This window comes from Cavia porcellus, unplaced genomic scaffold (genome assembly GCF_034190915.1).
Source record: "Cavia porcellus strain 051 isolate PalLab524CR breed Dunkin Hartley unplaced genomic scaffold, mCavPor4.1 scaffold_31, whole genome shotgun sequence".
Taxonomy (NCBI): Eukaryota; Metazoa; Chordata; class Mammalia; order Rodentia; family Caviidae; genus Cavia; species Cavia porcellus.
Window position 1 is genome coordinate 27,482,508 of NW_026947514.1, and position 16,817 is coordinate 27,499,324.

General features: G+C 37.9%; 1 protein-coding gene and 1 non-coding gene across 6 annotated transcripts in view; one reads left to right on the forward strand and one right to left on the reverse strand.

Moving 5' to 3' along the window:
* Positions 1–16,817, forward strand: part of Arel1 (apoptosis resistant E3 ubiquitin protein ligase 1) — a 45,515-nt gene that overhangs the window by 5,319 nt on the left and 23,379 nt on the right. For 3 of the 5 annotated variants that reach the window (XM_005004823.4, XM_005004825.4, XM_063240790.1), the window contains exon 2: positions 11,000–11,308. The exons of the other annotated variants lie outside the window; for them this stretch is intronic. The gene's annotated coding sequence lies outside the window, so the exon portion shown is untranslated. The remainder of the gene's footprint in view (positions 1–10,999; positions 11,309–16,817) is intronic. 5 annotated transcript variants of the gene reach the window in all.
* Positions 14,408–14,540, reverse strand: LOC111757628 (small nucleolar RNA SNORA2/SNORA34 family). The gene has a single exon (XR_002791930.1). It is a non-coding gene; the product is annotated as a small nucleolar RNA SNORA2/SNORA34 family (small nucleolar RNA).

Here is a 16,817-nt window from a genome sequence, read left to right on the forward strand (position 1 = left end):
AGGTAAAGGAAACTTAATATATGCAAAATACATTTTCTATAGTGTAGTAGTTGTATTAACTGACAACTAATAGTTAACACAGATCCCTTCACTTTATACAGAGATTGAACTTACGTTATTTTAACCTCTTGTCCACGTTATTTTAACCTCTTGTCCACTTAGGCAAGTTCACATCCAAGGGTATCTCCTGGTGTGTACAGTCAAGCTGTTAAGAGAAAGCGGCTAAAACCTCCTAGGGTAATCTAGTTTTTCAGGTCTTGGTGTAGAAGGAATCCCAGCTGGGATGTGCAAGTAGATTATAGAAAGGAACTGAAAAAGATTGTTAAAAATGTTTTAGCCTAGGGGGAGTGAGAATGTGAAGTGAAGAACCACATGAAAGTAAAAATTTTTATTGTGGAAGAATTTTAAACTTATGGAAAGTTGGAAAGCACAGAGTGTTCTTGGGTAATTTTCATCCAGCTCCTCCTAATGCTAACTTCTTACATAAGCATGATACATCTGTCACATCTAAGAAATTAACATTGGTATAATACTATTAACTACAGACTTTTTTTGGATTTCAAAAATTTTTCCACTTATTCTTTTTCTGTCTTAGAACCCAATCCAGAATACCGCATTGCAGTTAGACCACGTGCAGTTTTGGTAAATAGGTAGAGCTTTCCAGTAGGTGCTTTCTCTGTGCTTTGTCTCTGGACCAGTAATCTCCTCTGACCAGCACTGAATCATTGCCATGAACATAAATCATACTACACATTGGGTGTGTCGTATTTCTTGATTCCTGAAGAACTGGTAAAATCTGAAAGGCTTGGCTTTGATCCTAGGAAGGTGATGTGACGTTTTCTGAGAAGCTGAGAACTAATACTGATTAAACTGCCTATCCTGGGTTTGATAACACCTTGTGCTCACGTCATAGACTTTATTACATGAAATTATAATTATTACCCATATGTCTGCTTTGCTAAACTGTGTGTATTTAAAGGGTTGGGGATTATATTCCTCATGCTGGAATGCTCAGGATCCAGTATATTGCTTTGCATGTGGTAGGTTCTTAGTATACATTTGAAGAAATTAATTAATCCTTATTTGGTAGTATTGACTGTTAGATTAACGAATTTTGTTTTGAGTATGTTAATTACTGAGTTTCTCCTTCAAATCAAGCCATGTTAGGTTGCCGTTTCTGTGTAATTGAATTTTTCTTCTTGAAGTATTTTATTTCCTTGATACTGGCAATTGAATGCAGGGACACCGCACCGGTCTTCCATCCCACCCTGGGACAGGTTCTCTCTGTGTTGCCCACGTGGAGCTGAAACTTGCCACCGTCCTCCCGCAGCCGCCTTCAGTGCTGGGATTACAGGTGTGCGACCACTAGACCTGGCTCTTCTTGGAGTCTTGTAGGACCATAAAATGTTCTTCCTTTCATTTATCTAAATGGTTATTTTCCTTAAAACCAAGAATAGAATTGAAAGTGGTGGATCATAATGAAGGCTGAAATTTTGTTATTTTTGAGCATATATGTGACAATTCCAGCTCTGCCTTCTTGGGTTGTAGATCTGGCTGTTTGCCTGACACTTCATGCACAACTAATGAAATAACAACTTCCTGGACTTATTGAGGGAGACGGCTTGTCAGATTCAGAGAATTAGTTTTAAAATCTTCTTATAATAGCCAAGATTCAGTGGCCCAGGGTCACCTAAGCTTAAAAGCTGCCATGGGATTGGAACACAAGGGCCTGTTTTAACCATGTGGATCAACACAGTAGAGTGCACTCTGTAGACAGAAAAAAAAAAAAAACAAACATAAAAAAGGAAGTAGTGTATTGAATTTTTAACTTTTAAAAAATACCCAAACAAAAGTATGTTAATTTTTTAGTTAGATACCACATTGTTATCTCCAGAAAGATTAGAAATCCTTAATTTTTCTGAAATGTTGCTCCAGAGAGACTCAGAGCCACCTGCATTTCTTATAACATTGAAAAAGGAAACCAATAAAAATTGTCATAGGTGGAAGAAACAAAATAGTGTGTTAAAACATAATGTCTTTACTGGCAGTTGTTATCTGTGCTGCTTTTCACAATGGATCATTTCTGGTTACCTTGGACCGAATCACTTTTCAAAGTATGTCAGTAGAAAAAGTAGAATGAATTTTGAATTTAAAAAATCAATTTGTGAAAACATGTGAAACTGTAGGATCTTGACAGGGGCTGTCTCTAAAGTTTAAATATGAATTTGGAGTTTAACTTGTCATGCAGTATGTCTTCAAAGACAAGTTATTTGCTCACCACTGTCTTGATTTTTGCCACACTCACATGCCTGCAGAAATGTGAGTTCCTTGGTATACTTTTAAATTTCTTAAGTACCATATACATAAAGAACACTTGTCATTCTGTAGTTTGGAAAACACTGTCTCTGGGGAATTTTTTCTGGATACTTCGTTGTGATTGGGCACCTGTTTGAAATTAATCCCTGTTCTCTAATGGGTATCTGTGACATAACAGAGCTTTACAGGTCTGTTTGGTGAAGGTGCCTTAATAATAATAAAGAATCCCTCTCCCACCACCACTCCAGTGCTGGAAATTGAACCCAGGAATACATTTATGCTAGGTAAGCATGTTACCACTAAGGTTCATGAACAGCTGTCATAATGAAGAATCTTAGTTTTTGGCTTAAACCTGAAAAAAAAGGTGGAGACCAAAAATAGTTTATAGGACACAGTATTAGTAAAGAAATTTCTAAAAAATTAAGTCAGAGGTCTTATAAAGCTTGTGTTGTTTTTGGTATCAGGAATTGAACTCAGGGCCTCACGCTTGCAGGCAGGGGCTATACTGCTGAACTACATCCCCAGCCCTATACAGTAGTTTTTTTTAAAAAAAAACCAAGAAATTTATTCTTAATTTAGGAAACCATTTGTTATTTTGGTTGCTACAGATTAAAAACCTTTATTACTGTGATTACAGATGTACGACCACCATACCTGATTCTTCTTGGAATTTTATAGAACCATAAAATGATCATTTAAAGTTCTTCCTTTCAGGTATCTAAATGATTTATTTTCCTTAAAAACAAGAATAGAATTGAAAGTAGTGGATCATAATAAAGACAGAAATTTTTAAAAGTTACACAGTTAGGCATGGTGGTCATGTCTTCAATCCCAGCACTAGGGAGGCTGAAGTAAGAGAATCACTGGGAATTCGAGGCCAGCCTGAACATAGCAAGACTCTGTCTCAAAAAAAAGTTGTATTTTTCAGGCTTATTTGTTTGAACAAAGCAGTGAATACAAAGAAAAACAATATAATCTTTGACCCAGCAAAGACTCTTTTGTGTCAGTGATTTTAGAAGCTAGTATTTTCTGGATTTAGGGTAAAGAATAAAGAATGTGACAGGGGTACAGCTGAACAATTTTCTTTTCTTTTTTTTTTTTTTTTTTTTTTATCGGTAACGGGGATCGAACTCACGACTGCCTGCTTGCAAGGCAGGTACTTATGCTGCTGAGCTAAATCCCCAGCCCCACAATTTTCTGTTTTGTTTTTCTGTAGATGGCCCACATGGTTACAAAATGGGCAGTAGTAAATTGTCGTCTCTTGTTCTCCATTTTTAAAAATTTTATGGAAAAAAAGGTAAAACAGAATTTCCTAACAAAGTAATAGAATAGCAATAGTTAATACACTGCATATTGTTATCCTTAAAGTAGTTAATCAGAGTAAGATACGGGCATAAAAATTTTCCAGTTGATATTAGCACAAACCTTCCCTTTCAATGAACTAAGAGATATCAGTAGTATAACTAACGTGCGTTTTTTTCCTTTTTCCTTCCTTCCTTTCCCCTAACCTAGTTCCTTTTGAACAATTTCTTACCCATTTTACAATATCTATTATACATTTTAGACCTTATTTACTCTTTCAGTTTCTCACACCAGAGAGGCAATGTGATGCTTTCACATGTGAGTCTGATTTATTTCACTTACGAGTATGGTCTCAACTTAGATCCATTTACCTATAGAAATCTCCCGTTTATCCTTCTTTATGGCTGAGTAGTACTCCACCATATAAAAACACCACACTTTTTTTTCTGATGCCAGGAATTGAACTCAGAAATTTTATGCTTTCATGCTTACCAGGCAGGTACTGTGCCCCTGAGCTATATCACTGTCCCAACCACATCTTTTTATCCATTCCTTGGTTGTTTCCAAGGTTTAGCTATTACAAATTGTGCTGCTTTAAGCATGGGTGTGCATATATCACCGTGGTATGATGTTTTTAATTCCTCTGGGAAGATACTCAGAAGGGGAATAGCTGGGTCAAATGGGACTTCTAATCCTAGCTTTATGAGGAATCTCCGTACTGATTTCCATAGTGGTTTACCAGCCTACACTCCCACTGACAGTGAAGAGGGTTCTTTTTTCCCACAGCCCTTCCAGCACTTATTATTGGTTGATTTCTTGATGTTATCCATTCTTTCTGGAGTGAAATGGAATCTCGGTGTTTTAATTTGCATCTCTCAAATGACCAATGATCTTAAACATTTTTTCATATATTTATTTGCCATTTGTATTTCTTTATCTGAGAAGTGCATATTCATCTCAGATGCATATTTTTGGATTGGGTCTTTGAATTTGGGGATCTGATTTTTTTCAATTCTTTGTATGTTCTAGATAGAAGTCCTTTGTCTGACGGACAGTTGGCTAAAATTTTTTCCCACTCTGTGGGTTGTCTTCACTCTGTTGGTGATTTCTTTTGATGTGCAAAAGCCTTTTAATAAGATGAGATCCCAGTTGTTGACTCTTTGAAGTGTTTCCCATGCAGTCTGAATTTTGTTCATGAACTCTGTCTATACCTGTGATTATAAGCTTTTTACCTACTTCCTTTTCTGGTAGATTTAGTGTTTCTGCCTTTTCTTTACTCACATTAGTTTTGGGTTTCTTTGCTTCTCTCTCTAAACTGCTGAATATGAGTCCAGGGAAAAACTGTTTCAGCAAATGATTGTGTGTAAGCTGTGTTTTTGTATATACAATTTATTTCATTTTGAACCTGAAGATTTGACTTATTTTAAAGAGAATGGTACAAGAACGAGAATCTTAAGTTTAAGGAATGTAGAATTGTTTTTGTCTTCATCAGTTTAACCTTATGAGCTTAAATTTTAGTTTAACCAGTGATTGATAGATAATAAGAAAGCTTTCTCTAGCCTCTTTAGAGATGAAAGTAACAATACAGTGAAAACCATCTTATAAAAGTTTCTATTTAATGCCAGAAAAATAAGTAGTAGATTGCCCCTGGCTAAGCCCCAGGTTGCATGCTCTGGTTGTGGAATTTAGTTGTTTTTAGGACTAGCATCAGGGATGCCGTGGTTTGGGATTGATTTGAAGAGAACTGAGCGATCAAAACCTTGGCTAAATTTAGGTATCACATTTATTGTATACAAGAGAGGGGAAATCTGTTAAAAGTATTTCTAAACTCAGGAATAGACTATAATTTAACTACTGATTGACAATGTGGAAAGTTTAAAGAAAATAAAATTGAATAATTATGAGATAAATGCAGGAATTATTAGAAACTCATGTTAAACATTTTGATGACTTAATTTTGTAAAACTTTCAAATAAATGTTTGAAGAAAACTGGAGAAAGTCTTCATGACTTTGAATTAGGCCAAGATTTGTGTTTTAAATAGGACACAGAAAGCACAAACTGTGAAAGAAGCAAAATGATAAGTTGGGTTTCATCAAAGTTAGAAATGCTCTGTATTTTATTTTATTTTTTATTGTTTGGTACTGGGGATCAAACTCACAACCTCAAGCTTGCCAGGCAGGCACTTATGCCACTGAGCTAAATCCCTGCCACCCGCTTTTTTATTTTAAAGAGAATAAAACAATAAAACCAATCAAAACAAACCACTGTAAAAGATACAGAATTTCAAAACATTATGAAATCAACAATAGTTACCATAATGCCTTTTGATTCTTCAAAATAGCTGCAATAATTTCAGATATAGTGAAAATCAAACAACAGAATAGAATAGAAACAATAAAAACAATGTATGCAGTAAAGCACTTCAAAACAAGCCTATAGTAAATCCAGAATTGCTGCCATAATGTATCTTGCTGTCTTTGAAATAGCTGCTCCTGCCATCAGATTTGACATAATCAAACAAAACAAAAGATTGGAAATGCTCTTTTTTAAAAAAATGTTTGTTTAGGCCGAGGATTTAGTTCAGCAGCTTAAGCCACCTGCCTGGCAAGCATGAGGTCATGAGTTCAATCCTTGGTACCAAAAAAAAAAAGTTTGTTTCAAGAAAATGAAAAGGCAAGCCACAGAAAATACTCGCCAAATGTATCTCCAGTGAAAGACTTACATTTAGAATATATAAAAAAAACTCTTATTACTGAATAGGAAGAAGACAAACAGCTGAATTTTTTAAAATGGCAAAAATTTTTAATACACACCTCATTGAAGAAGCTATACAAATAGATAATAAACACCTGAAAAATTGTCTCATATTGTTAGTTCTCAGAGAAATGTAAATTAAAACCACTCTCACGTGCCACTTCACATCAATTAAAATAGATGAAAAGATTGATAATAGCAAACGTTAGTGGATGTAGAGCAGCTGGAACTCTCATACAGTGCTGGTAGAAGTGATAGCTTTCGAAAACAATTTGGCAATTTCTTTTTTTTTTTTTCTTTTTGAGACAGGGTTGGGCTCTGTGGTTCAGGCTGGCCTGGAGCTCACTTTATAGCCCAGACTGCTCTTGAACTCGAAAGGATCCTCTTGCCTCAGCCTCCCCGAGTGCTAGGATTACAGGCGTGAGCTACCACACCCAGCTATAAGCCATTTCTTATAATTTAAGAATATGTTTACTACATGAACTAGCAATCTCATTTCTGGGTATTTATCAAGAGAATGAAAATGTGTTCACTGGGAAGACTTGTACATGAGTGTTCATAGCAGCCTTATCCATAATAACCCCAAACTGAATGTAACTCAAATGTCCTTCATCTGGTAAATAGATAAATTTACAATGTATCATTCTAATGGACAGCTGCCCAGCAATGAAGAGGAAATGAGCTGCTGGTGCATGTTACCAGCATGTATGAATCTAAAATTTTATGCTCATGAAAAAAAATGTCGCACACAAAAAACTGCATTTTAAACAGTACCTCAGTTCATGAGCTTGACTGTTTCCAAGATTCTGGTTGCAAACTGAGTTGGATGAGAACTGAATTAAATTCAGTGGTTAGGTTCAGTGTTGACCTTATGGGGAAATTTGAAAGGTTGTTGTCTTATTTATTCATATGACAATAAGTATAGCTGGATGTGATGGTTCACATCTGTAATCCCAGCACTTTGGAAGACAGGCAGGAGGATTGTGGAGAGTGTGAGGCCAACCTGTGCTACATAGTGAGTTCAAGGCCAGCCACAGCAAGAATCTGTCTCCAAGGCTGGGGATTTAGCTCAGTGGCCTAAGCGCCTGATTGCAAGCAGGCAGTCGTGAGTTCGATCCCTGGTACAGATAAAAAGGAAAAAGACAAAAAAAAAAAAAAAAAAAAGAAAGCAGACTCATTTCTTATGAACTGTCTTGTTTTGTAGAACTAGCTTTGTGTGTACTGGAATTACGAAAAAGGAAAAAGACAAAAAAAAAAAAGAAAGCAGACTCATTTCTTATGAACTGTCTTGTTTTGTAGAACTAGCTTTGTGTGTACTGGAATTATGAAGAGGATTTTGACATCAATTTTGTTATTTTTTTTTTGAAAATAGCACTTGAAAAAGAGACTAAATCATTAATATGCATCATAATAATTTTAAGAACCAAGATACAATATTTGAACCTTGAAGTTCAGTATATGAAATACATTCTTTGGAAAATAGTTGTGTAAAATTCCTAACTAGGTTATGAATATAGAAATGAAGCTTCTAAATAAGAGTTGAAATCAAATATTTGCATAATTTGGTGAGCTTTACAGCTGTTTTCCTAAGAGGAGATAGTAGAATGGGAAAAAATGATTTTTATACGTTCTTTGCATTTACACTTGCAAAAGTCAGTTATAGAGCTTTAAGACTAAGACCTGCACCCTAGAGACTGGTGAGATCTTTCCTCTGTTGTTGCAGTGCCCAGCAGCCCCAGACAAGATGTAAATGAGTGAACATGGCTGGTTTCATAGAAACAGGTAGATTGGCCTAGAGATGGGGAATATTGGGCCCCTTCCCAGGCTGAGTGGTCTGGAAGCTATCTAGGCTGTGCCTCTGAAAGCGTAAAATGTGGGAGTCATGTGGGGATATCATGATAGAGGTGAATACCATGAGATGGCGGAGATGGATAAGACCCAGTCAGTATCACCAGGAAACTATAATCTGTTAGGAGAGACTGCTGTATATAAAGTAATTAAAATGTAGACTAGCAAAAGCTGTAGTAGAGGTATCTTCAGCACAAGAGCATCCATCACAAAGGAGGAAGTGATTGACTCTGCCTGGCCTAGATTAAATCCTTAAAGAAGCATGGGAGCCAGACCAGAAAGGGAGGCTGTGCTTGAGTTAAGTCTTGAAGCCACTAGTGTCACAAAGCATTGGGTAAGCATGGCAGTTCCTGATGGGGACAGTAAAGATTATGTTAGAACTAGGAGTTACTTGATTTACTGCTCACAGTATTGGAGTCCACTAAGATTACAGTGAATGGAAATAAAAGTTCAATATATTTTGTTATCTTAATTTCTTTATACTATTTCTTTACTTGGAAAAGGGTAACTTGCTGCAAGTTTTTAAGAATAGACCCTTAAAAAGTATATAAACTTTCTGCATGTGCTTGTGTGTGTGTGTGTGTGTGTGTGTGTGTGTGTGTGTGAACTGCCACATTTATTCATTTTATTTCCAAGATGTGAGGGTCAGAGCACATAGACTGTAATGGAGGGACAGAAGACAGAAAGCACCAAAGAAAAAGGGGAGGGGCTTTTAAAACAGCATATGCTGTAGAATTCCGGGGGCAGATCTCCATCAGAAAAACATGATCTTGACGTTTCAGAAGCAGACCCTTTGAGAGCAGGGCCCAAATGTACTTGAAAGAGGAGTAAGGCAAGGCACAAAGAGGTCGCATCAAAGGTCTTCTGCCGGTGGGGGACATGGGCTTCAGATACAGGCACCCTGGCCCCCATCCAACTGAAACTGGCTCTCATGTGGCCGGTGTGCTGGAGACATCTGTTTTTACATGTTCTTGCATCATTAAGCATTTGGAAGACACTGAGGTAGAATTATTTATGATTCATTATACCAAGAGTTAACCCCTGTTAACATTTTTATGCTTTTTTGTTTCAGACTTTTGTTTTTGGTGGAGATATTTCTGAGAATTGAATTCTGTACTAAGCTGCATTCCTGACTTTTTAAAATTTTTTATTTTGAGACAGGGTCTTGCTAAATTGCCTAGGCTGAGCTCAAACTTACAGTCTTCCTATTGTGGCCCCTCAGTGCTGAGATTACAGGCATGGGCCACCATGCCCGGCTTTTCAGTCTTTGTATATAATGTTTTACTTCTCAAATTGAGCATATACTAAATAAACTTTGTTTCTGTTTTTTTTTTCATTTAACATTTTATTTGTGAGCATTTCCAAGTGTGTTTGTGCCTTAAAAGTGTCATTTAAATATCCTTATGTGACATTTTATCATAGGCATCTCTTATAGTTTACCTAACTTCTCTTTTCTGTGGATCCTTTAAACTGGTTCCTGTTGCTAGTTGATGCAGGATTTGGCTCATGTGCTTGGCAAGTCTATCACCATATATTAAAATATATGCGTATACTTACTTATTTTTAATTATAAAATGTTTGCCAATTTACTTGATGTGTTGGCTTTCACTCCTCCTGTTCTTGGTAGTATTTCATGTTTCCTTGCTTTCCCATAGGAGAGAGAGAGAAAATAGTCATTAAAAACATGAACTCTGGGTCCAGGCTGTCTGGGTTTGGTTTAGTTCTATTCCTTTTTGTATATAATCCTGAGAGAGTACCTCACCCTTTTTATGTTCAAGTCTACAAAGTAAAGATTGCTATATCTGTTTTGGGATTATGAGTCCAGGCATTGTGGCAAGATTGTGTCTTTCCATTTACTGATTTCACATTTGTTTTATGGTGGTTTTGTGTATAGATTGCCATAAACTCCCTTTCTGCTTTCAACCTCCTTTGGTTGATGAATATCTTTGAAAGTTATAAACTGACTTCATAACACTTGGTGACTTTATTTTGAAAGTTCATAGATCCCCGCCTCCACTTGGAGCAGCAGGATTTACCGTCTTACAGATAACGTCAGCCTTGTTTAACTGTGTCTTAGAAATGCATACATGCAAACAGACTGATAGGTGGGATTTATTTATTTATTCACTTCTTTACTTATTAATTTATTATCTTTTGAGTCAGGGTCTCACTGTGTAGTTCAGGCTGGCCTGGAACTTACTTTGTAGCCCAGACTGCCTGGAACTCCTGAGATAATCGTCCTGCCTCACCCTCCTAAGTGCTGGGATTGCAGGAGTGGGCCACCATACCAGCTTGGGAGGTTTTGATGGATAGGTTTTAAAGGTCTTTGGTGACTTCTCTTGTAGCTGAACATTATTTTAAGTCTTTTTCATGGCATGTGTGACTCTGAGAAATCTGTCTCTGCCTGAGCTTTTGATTTCTCTTCATGTGGTTCCAAGGTCCTCTCCTCCAGCCCCATTAAACTGAAACTGGGCACCAGATTGTAGTGAGTATCTAAAAATCCTAGTACTCTGGTTTGCCTCTCCTAAGGCCTGGAATCAGCTGAAGTGCTAGTGTTTCCTTCTGGGGACTGACACAGGTAGAGGCAGTGAGGTTGCCAGCACACTCTGTGGAGTGGTGTGACCTCAGGGAAATAGTGGACTTCCAGTGGGGAATGTTTGATCAGAGTTTGTCAACTTAGTAGGGTTCCCCCTGCCTGTTGTACTTCCTCTTTGTTGTTTCCTGGGGAATCTCTTTCAGAAATAAAACCTATTGCACTTACTCTTTTGTCTTTCTAGGGTAAGATGCTGGAACACCACAACAGACGAAGCTTTCAGTAGTTCATTGCACCCTGCCCTAGAGAAGTCCAGTAATGACGTGTTCCTATGCTCTGTTTCTCCACTCTGGAATTCGTGCAGTTCATTTGAGAAACACTGACCCTCTGCTTATTATGACACATCTTCAGTGAAGGTCTGATGGACAGACCTTCTTTGGTGATTTTGTGGGTTTTATCTTTATGTGGAAGGTGGAAGACAAAGTGAAAGGGGCCAAAAGCTACCTGCTTTGGTGAATAACTTAGTTCTCAGAACATGGGCCCTCGTTTAAAGGTAAGGTAATAAACTGTGTTAAGAGTAGGTTATTTGGGTGTGGAACATGGATCCATGGAGAATACTCAGTTCCTAAGCCTCTTCAGCAGGAGATCGCTGTTAAAACACAGGTTGCACTGGGCATGGTGGTGCATGCCTGTAATCCTAGCATTCAGGAGGCTGATGCCAGGAGGATTACCACAAGTTTGAGACCAATAAGGATTGCCTAGTAAATCCATGACCCTGATCTATATAGCAAGACCCTATCTTGGGAAAAAAAAAAGAGAGAGAGACAGAAAAGAAAAGAAAGAAGGGAGGGAACGAAGGGAAGGAAAGGAAAAAGGAAAGGATGGGAAAGGAAAACTACAGGTTGCAGTGAGAGTTGATTTTGTTCTTGGCAGAGTAAGTTTGAATATGATGAAACCAATTCTACACTTCTGAGAAATGACTTTTTCACAACTGATTTTCAAGGTTGGAACTAAAATGTATTTGATACTATAATTATAAACTTTGTACTCCAGAAAAGCAAAAGATTTTAGAATATGTACATTAGTCAGCTTTTTAACATTCCCTTGTCACAGATATTTTCAAATATTTTCCTCCTTTGTGGACAGTGTAAGCCAGACTGCTGGTGTTAAGTAATTTGCCTGGCATCCTGCAAGTGAGCAAGTGCTATTTCTACACCAGATAACTGGTACTGCATTCCACTTCTCATTGTCATACTTTATTTTTATTTCAAGAGATAACAAAAGAGCCATAAAAGCTTATCCTTCTAATTTTATCTTCATTGTTATGCTTCCTTGCAGTTAGATGGGGTAATTTCTTTATACTTTATCTGTTTTCTTCAATCTGTCCTTTCCCCCAGTACTCGGCTCCCCTAATAACTTAGTTCTTTTTCATGAACCAGTATAGTGGTGAGATTAAGAGCTAAATGAGTTTGAGTCTCAATTGTCACTTAACCAGCTGGGAGACATTCAGTAACTTTTCTAAGTCCAGCCTTTTTTTTTTTTTTTTTAAATACGTAAAATGAAGATAATGCTTGTCTTAACAAATTGTTTTGTTTAATTATACTACTTAAGCTAACATGTAAAGTGCTTAAGGAAGTGTTTAGTCTATGATAAATGCATCATGAAGGAATAGAGAGTAATTTATTACTGCTGCTGTTATTCTAGTGGCTTAGAGTACCACCTTTTGTTAAATTGTATAAGGACAAGAACACTATAGAGATGAACTTAAATAAAATACAGTACTCATAAATTATATGAAATAGTATAATGGAGGCGTCACAAACTTTTATATGCTTCAATTAGAGTTTGAAAGAATTCCAATTAATTTTATACAGCAGAAAGTGAAGGTTACTATAGAGATGTAGAAAAATAAGCATGAGAACCCTTTATCCCCCTGGTATGCATGTTATCCACACTTGTTAAACTGAATTAAATTGGCAATTTTTGGTCTAAAGAGTTTAAATAAATATACTAGCTCAAGTAGACATATCACTAACTAAAAAAGTCTTTTAATAACTGTCCGTGGCAGGCTGGAGATATAGCTCCAGGGCACAACTCCTACCTGACAAGTGCAAGGTCTAGAGTTTCATTCTCAGTACAAAAAACAAAACAAAACAGAACACCCCATTATATCTGGGGCTATGAGTATAGCTCAGTAGTATAATGCTTATCTAATATATATGGCCCTGGCTTGAATCTCTAGCACCATTAAAAAAAAAAACAAAAAACAAAAAACAAAAAACTGTATCTGAAAGAAAGGTTCCATCTGTGAAATTCCTGACCCTTAGCATTCTGGACAAATCATGAACAGTAATATGACCCTATCCACTCAACAGATACTCATATGTACTCATAATTATTTCAGTTATTATATACAGTTTATATTGGGCACATTAGAGAATTTTGAAAGCTAGTCTTTGTCTCTTGTTATTTATCTCTCTGAAGTGAAAAACAAACCTGATTAAAAGATAGTATACAATAGGGGCTGGGGATTTAGCTCAGCGGCATAAGCGCCTGCCTTGCAAGCAGGCAGTCGTGAGTTCGATCCCTGGTACCAATAAAAAGGAAAAAGACAAAAAAAAAAAAAAGATAGTATACAATTGTTTTAAGATAAATATAAACAACATTGAGTGAAAATTCAAAGGAGGAAAGGAATTTTTCTCCACCCTCCGTCCAAAAAAGAGGAAAAAAGGCAAATTCAGAATATGACCCTGGAGAAAACTTAAGGAACATATATATTGTTTTCAAGCTGTTGTAGAGCAGTGGGACTTTTGTTAAGGTCAAATCAGTGAAGGATGAATTGACAGAGCTAACTCCTTAAATGTAAAGGAGTTTTTAAGAAACGAGGAGAGTCCTTTGGAGAAAAGCAGTAATTGATATGTTGAGTTTTAAATCATAAAGAGAATTGGAGAGGAAAGGTAGAATTACTGGAAAGGTCTAGGTGGTTTAGACAATCAGTAGTGATGATTTGGTTGAGAAATAAGTGAAGGGGTTTGGGAAATGGCCAAGGACTCAATAGGGTCAAACTCATTACCACTAATTTTGTGAGGCCTGGGACATCGGCTGTTGTTTCTACACCCTTCCCCTGGGGCCTAGCACATTAAGTAAGCATTTGATATTTGTCAGATGAATGGCTGTACAGTGAGTTTGTAACGCCTTATAAAAGTTTTTCAGATATCAAATTAGAATAGTATAAAGAACTCCCATTCAGACCAAGATTTTAGGTACAGTAAGAGAAGCCATCCACGCCTTATTTTTTCCCCTACTAAGTTGTCTCTTTACTTCAGTTGCTCTCATTTTAGAAATTTCAAGTGTGTGACTTCTGGTTTCTTTTGTGTCTGTGTGTTCTGGATTTATTGTGGGTGGGCTGGAGGTTTGAGATTGAACCCAGCTCCTTCATCCTCCAATCTGAAGTTCTCAGGATGGTGGAGTGGTATGGGGTGGCTGCTCATTGATGTTTCCCCGATGTGAGGCGGGGGGTTCAGGGGTTTGGCCTCTTTTCCTATCCCCAGTAGTATGCTGGGAGTGGGGCAGCCTTTTCTCTGAGCCCTGAGGTGGGCTCATGCAGAGGCGTGGCTTCTTGGAGCCCACAATGGCAGCCTTGTGGTAGGGGAAGTTGTTCTTTCTAATGAATTGACCATTACATTTCTAAAGTTCTGAAATGGCCAACAGACCATAGAAGGAGACCACTTTAGGCTCCTGCTTGAAACCAACAGCTTCAGAAAACTACCAGCCTTGTCGGGCATGGTGGCACATACATAGGTCCTAGCACTTGGGAGGCGAGGCAGGAGGATGGTTGTGAGTTCGAGACCAGCCTGGGCTACAAATGAGCTCAAAGCCTGCCCAAACCACACAGCAAGACCCTGTCTCAAAAAGACACACACACACAAAACAAACAACAAACAAACAAACAAACAAACCTGCCAGCCTTGATTCAGGGCCACCATCCGTACCTTTTTAATCCTCAGTACATTTCTCTTCGACAGAAATTTGGGCCTTAAAAAGAAACCCTACTTTCCACTGGGTCTGAAGCAAAGAAATTGTAATACAGATACTTCATAGATAACCTCGAGAATTCACTGTGTATGCTAGGCACAGTTGTAGGCTGTTAACATATGTTAGCTCATATAATTCTCACCTCAACCATGTGTTATTGTTTCTTTTCCCTTGCTTTGTTTCCCCTTCCCCTACTCCCTGTACCTTTCATTTGAACATTTTCTTCCTATTTCACAATATCTGATATACATTGTGGTCCTTATTTACACTTTCAGTTTCTCACAACAGAGAAACATGCAGTACTTACATAACCCATGTGAGTTGTATACAAATGTTGTACTCACTTGACACATAGGGAAACTGACACTTTATAGAGAAATTGAAGGACTTACCCAAAGTCACATTGTAAATGACAGTACGGGTATGAGCCCGGATAATCTAACCCTAGAGCAGTGATGACGAACCTTTTAGAGACTGAGAGCACGAACTGCAACCTAAAACTCATGTAGGTACCAGAAAGTGTAACGCTGCAGGTAAGCCTGAATATTGAGGAGCTCAGGCAAGTCAGGGCTAATGAGTCGCATCTCCTGTCATCACCTGGTGTGGCCACTTCTTTCCAAGCGTGTGCACATTCCCTCTGTACTGTTACCTGGTTCTTGGTTGTGGGGCGATGCTGGAGCGAGTTGGCTCACATGTGGACAGCGAGGACATATATAGGTTCGCCACCATGCCTGAAAGTCTTTGCCTTCATTCTTGTATTATACTATTTGTTACATTTTTTAATTTTAAAACCTTGATTGGTTAGAGAGTTACATCAAAATCATACCATGTTAAAAGAAATTGTACCACAGAAATTATTAAATCTTAACGCTTTTTACAGCAGCAAAAATTCCGAAACCTAGATAAGCCATACAGTTGCAGCCCTGGAACTGGTCCCTACGCTTCTGTCTTACGTGCTTGTCAACTGCCTCTCAAAAGAAAGGTTCTCGCAGTTATCAGGGACCATTGATGGGATTTTTCCAGGCCTTGGGACTTAAGCCATAAATTTGGCACTGCTCTAATTCCTCCAGGAGGAAAAGGCCTGAGACTACAAATCTATCCCATTAGTCACATGTACTTCATTTTCTGCTGAATGTTTTAACTTTCCTGAGGACCAGAAGTTTCCTATCCAGTTCACATTGGGAGGCATCTGGCTTAGGAAGTACCTAACGTAGTTAAACTGCTAGGTTTGGTCCCACTGAATCATCTAACACATCCTGAAAGGTGCAGACAGGTGCTTTTTGAGATATGGCAGCAGCTTGTAATATTTTTTATTTTTTAAATTTTATTTTGAAGATAATAAAAATACAACAGAACAAAGCCGATCGAGACAATGTAGTGAAACTGGTACAGAACTTCACAGCAAGATACTGGGATAGGGTGATAGATACCATAGTATATCCCGTTATCTTCACAATAGTTGTCTAGTCAATTAGGTATAGTGAAGTCAAACCAAAAACAGAACATTATAAAACCAATTGAAAGAGAGTATTGAATAGAGCAAGACAAACATAACAAAACAGTGAAAACAACCTTTGCCTTCAAACAGAAGATAGAAGGAGATCCCCCATATTTGCTATATTGCATATGTTCATCCTCCTCAGAGATGCTGAGACATCTTTTGCCAGTTGCTGGGGCGGGGGTAGGTGGCACCAATAGGCTCATGGGAGCTGCTGGTTTCCCACTGATGCCAGCAGCGCTTACCAAGAGGGCGGACGAATAAGCTGCCTAAGTCCTACTATGGCCGGATCTCGGGAGTGCTGGTTTTCCTCCTGGTCCACGCCAGGGACGCTTTCCAAGAGGGCAGGTGAATAAGCAGCAACAGCTTTTTAATATAGGGTCCTAGAAGATAAGATACTTGTTAGAGAAACAGGCTGAGTAGTTGTGATCCCAAAATTTGGGTCTGTGTATTGTCTGTAATAGATCCTTTCGAGAATACCTCAATTCACATGTGTTGAGCTAGACGTGCTGGGGCGCACCTATAATCC